The 4785-nt window shown below is 45.9% G+C and overlaps 1 long non-coding RNA gene across 1 annotated transcript; it reads right to left on the minus strand.

Moving 5' to 3' along the window:
• Window positions 1-669: 669 nt before the first annotated feature.
• On the minus strand, window positions 670-3776 carry LOC119273439. The gene is made up of 7 exons (XR_005134854.1): window positions 3303-3776; window positions 2990-3178; window positions 2612-2912; window positions 2377-2488; window positions 2260-2295; window positions 1370-1884; window positions 670-719 (listed from the first exon to the last, which is right to left on the minus strand). It is a non-coding gene; the product is annotated as an uncharacterized LOC119273439 (long non-coding RNA).
• Window positions 3777-4785: the final 1009 nt, after the last annotated feature.

The raw sequence follows: 4785 nt of genomic DNA on the forward strand, positions 1-4785 counted from the left end.
AATAGCAAGACTTCTCCCATGTCCTCAGGAACAAACATAACTACTCACAAATCATATTCATGTTCATAATCAGAGGGGTATTAATATGCATTAAAGATCTGAACTTATAATCTTCCACCGGATAAACCAACTAGCATCAACTACAAAGCGTAATCAACACTATTAGCAACCCACAGGTACCAATCTGAGGCTTTGGGACAAAGATTGGATACAAGATATGAACTAGGGTTTGAGAGGAGATGGTGCTGGTGAAGATGTTGATGGAGATTGACACCTCCCGACGAGAGGGTCATTGGTGATGAAGATGTCGATGATTTCCCCCTCCCGGAGGGATGTTTCCCCGGCAGAACAGCTCCGCCGGAGCCCTAGATTGGTTCTGCCAAGGTTCCGCCTCGTGGCGGCGGAGCTTCTTTTCCGAAAGCTTGCTTATGATTTTTTCCAGGGTGAAAGACACCATGTAGCCAAAGATGGGCACCGGAGGCCTGACAGGGGGCACACGAGGCAGGGGGGCGCGCCCAGGGGGTAGGGCGCGCCCCCACCCTCGTGGATGGTGGGTGGCCCCCCTCCGGTGCTTTCTTCGCTCAGTATTTTTTATAAATTACAAAACTGACTTCCGTGGAATTTCAGGACTTTTGGAGTTGTGCAGAATAGGTATCTAATATTTGCTCCTTTTGCAGCCCAGAATTCCAGCTGCCGGCATTCTCCCTCTTCGTGTAAACCTTGTAAAATAAAAGAGAAAATACATAAGTATTATGACATAATGTGTAATAACATCTCATAATGCGATAAATATCAATATCAAAGCATGATGCAAAATGGACGTATCAACTCCCCCAAGCTTAGACCTCGCTTGTCCTCAAGCGGAAGCCGAAATCGAAAAATATGTCCACATGTTTAGAAATAGGGGTTTCGATAAAATAAAATATGGAGATGAGGGCATCATGATCATTCTTGAAACAACAACATACATTTATATTGTCATATGATTTCTTATGCTCAAGTAACAATCTATTCACAATGTCAAGTATGAATCAGAAATTTCATTGAAAACTAACAAACTATAATCTTGGTCACTGAAGCAATTGCAATTTATCATAACATAGGAAAGAGTCAACATAAGAGCTTTTCAACAAGTCCTCATACTCAACTATCATTTAGTCTTTCACAATTGCTAACACTCACGCAATACTTATGGTTATGAAGTTTTAATCGGACACAAAGAAAAATAGGGGCTTATAATGTTGCCTCCCAACCTTTTACCTCAAGGGTAATGTCAAGAATTGTAGTTCATGCTAACTTACATCCAATTGGATATATATTCAGTAGAATAGAAGTACAGAGACATAGTAAAGCCAAGATGGCACTGAACCTGGTAGTCCCATCCGATCACTGCAGAGGGCTTGACGCCCTTTGACGTCTCCAGGAGTAGTGGCAAGAAGTTCCGCCCGCCCGCCACCATATACAAGGTTCATCCAACACACACACACACACACAACGCCACCGCAACAAGGTCCAACACAAACTCACGAACAACACATACACCACAGAGTCTGCTGTGGGCACAGCACAACAAGCCCAAACACCACAAGGGTGGCACAAACAACACATATACTCCAGTGGCACACACCAAACAAAAAAAAGCAATAGAAACCCCAATTCCTGGAGAGGGAGAAAGAATGGGAATGGGAGTGCAGGCGCGGACCTCGTTGTGGCCAGCGAGGGAGATCTTCTCCTTGTTGAAGATGGCGATGTAGAAGTCGAGTATGCAGCCCTCCGGCATGCAGCCGCCACGGCACCATCAGCATACAAAATAATCTGCATCACCGGTCATAGTCTCGTCAGGATTCTAGCATCGATGTTGCATTTTTCCAAGCAATTTATGACCTGCAAAAAATCATGTTGTTCATATTATATAGAACGAAAAATAAGATTCTAGCATCGATGTTATGCATTTCAGTACTGATTAACAGTCTCTTTTTTCATAACAATCCTAGCTAAAAAAATGTTTTTAGTATGTCTTAGGCTATTGGCTAATTCTGGGCATAATAGTCTCAAAGTGCATATGTGGTTCTTTGAGTATAGAAGCGGAACACAATGCTAGTAAATAAAAAGACTAAAAACATAAAGAGTTGTGGAACGCCATCGCAGCTGATTACATTCGCTAAAATAAGGTAGAAGAGATAGTAATGGAAATGTACAGTCCAAAATGTAGAAGTTGAATGAAAAGTTTAGTAAGATGAGATTGGCAGTGTAGCTTACCTACAACTGGGGCTTCTCTAAAAGCAGCAATTAGAACTGTTGTACATACATGAACTTGCTTAGTAGCTTTCTTCAGCACTTAGAAAAGAAATCTCACGATGATGATTTGTTGCTCACCTTGCTGCATGCTGCAAACCGACTAAGAGAACATTATGTGAAGACAAACCATGAGATTCAGGTAGAACTTGTCCTGCAATGAAGGTTGCAGTTTTATTGCTGCAAACATTACCTGTGGATTCAGTCGTCAGTCTAAAGTAACAAACCAACTGTCTGCAACTGATGGGAGATATCCACTGATATTTTTTCTCGCATCATGCCAGTTGCCAAACTTCAAATCACACACAAAACATACCGGCGCACAGAGAGAAACGACGCTGGCAGATTTCGCATCCCCTGACTGGAAGAACCGGCGGCCATGGGACATGCGTCCTCGGCGCTCCACAACAATAGCAACAGAATGAGAGCAATGTCTGCCATGGAGTTCAGAGCTATAGTGTTTGCATCCTCTTCGCGGACCAACATCGCCGCGGCACCGGAGCTTGCGTTATGGGCGCAACAGCAATGGCAGAGTGAAGACATGTGTATATCTTATTTAGGAAATAGCACCAAAAGGCATTGTCTGTCTCCCACAACAGAGGCAGATCCATCTCTACCTACAAATGGGTTAAAAATTGTACTGAATCCGACATGGTTAATTGTATTGGCAAGTAACCACGGGAGGGGCACATACCTCGTAGTCAAGCTGCAAGAAGTCGGAAAATCAAAGCACAATCCTCTCAAATCAGTTCAATCGATCCACCACCCAGTTGCTACGAAAAGTACCAATTCACTGTGTAACATTGTTGTGTCATAGCGCATCATCAAGGAGAATCCACTAATTCCATGATCGTTGTAGCCTTTCACGGCCAAGTAATTAGGCCTATGATACATAAGATACACTGAGATCAAACCTGAACATGCTAGCTTGTACAGTACTTATACATAAAGCAAAACATTTGGAGTTGGTCTTGTATGGAATATAAAGGGGGCAAAAGAGCAAGTACCTGATTCATGGGTGGCGTCAGGCTGCTGAGGCTGCGCGACATCCAGATCGTGGCGAGCGTCCACACGAGTAGTACGCCAGCATGTGGAAGGAGATGGCGTTAAGGCTGGCGCGTCCACAACTGGATGGATCGACGGTGGTCGCGTTCACGCAGCTGACGCCGTGAGACTGGGGCGTGGTGGAGTCGTGCAGGCAGTTTACACACAGTCGAGTACTTGAGTTACCTCGAGGGATGTGGTAGTGGCGTGCCCAGATCGAGTGGATCCGGCCGGTGAGGCGCCTCGCGGCACCAGGGGGAGGCGGCGGACGTGGTGAAGGGTGGCGGCGAGCGCTGCTTCTTCCTCTGCAGCGACAGGTGCGCGCTCTCCCGGTTGAGCACCAGCTACACCCGCCGCTCGTCCTCCTCTGAGACTCGTCGTTCTTCAGGCCGCCGTCCCCTTCAGCGCCGGCGGATAGGACCCCCCGGGATCCATTATAGGAGTTAGCCTGGGCATATAGGGCGCGGGGCACGCGTGACGGTGGGAGCGCGGAGCTCGCATCGCGGCGGCGTCTGACAGGCGTGGGCGCGGTACGGGAATGCGGCGGCGCTGAGCTCGCGTGGGGGCGGCATTGTAGTGTGATGGCGCTGAGCTTACGCGGGGGAGGCAGGGCAACGCTTATGGGAAGATGGAAAGGACTGGATCTGGAGTGGAGGAATTCTCGGGCATAACCAGCTCATCAACGTCGGGTGGAATAGATCCGGAAATTTGGGCTTCTGCTGGTGGGATTCGCGAGATCAAGGGGACGCCGAGCTGGTATCGGCAGACCACGGCGTGCGTGTGCTCGGCAGAACATTTGATCTGATCCGTTGATCCAAGTGACAGGTCATTGGCGTAATACGGACTGTAGGATATGTTTAAGTGGACTAGGTAATTGCCCGTGCGTTGCAACGGGGCATAAATATCCTATTGGTTTCACATCAATCATGTTTTGTTTAGGATCCTCATGCACATCAAATAGCATTGTCAATTTTTTTACCTTGAAATCCTCCTCCTCCTTCTTTGTCCTCCTGTAATCTTCATCTCCCCAATCCATCCTCACCATTGTCGTTAATGGTACATCGGGCTTACAATCATCCAACCCTTCGACAATAACCAGGTATGTCGCAAATGGAAGTGCCAAGTCAACATGTTGATTACTGTAAAAATACATCAGATTGACGTTTCCTTAAAATTTGGCATCAAATAAAAAAATGTAGAAATACTTAGCTAGTACAAATGTATATAAATGAAGAAAAAGAAACCTTTGAAAATGTGTGGTACATGGTTTTCTTGCTGACACTTATATATCTATGTTTTTCAACATAATGAAGAGTCATTGTGCATGATGCATCAGATATATCAAAACTGAAGTTGGATGGATGGATATGTAATTGATCCAATGCTGCATATATTGAAAATATTCGACGAAGCATGCACTCATGGGCCTTGTTATCTGGACCGTTC

This window comes from Triticum dicoccoides, chromosome 3A (assembly GCF_002162155.2).
Source record: "Triticum dicoccoides isolate Atlit2015 ecotype Zavitan chromosome 3A, WEW_v2.0, whole genome shotgun sequence".
NCBI classification, from domain to species: Eukaryota; Viridiplantae; Streptophyta; class Magnoliopsida; order Poales; family Poaceae; genus Triticum; species Triticum dicoccoides.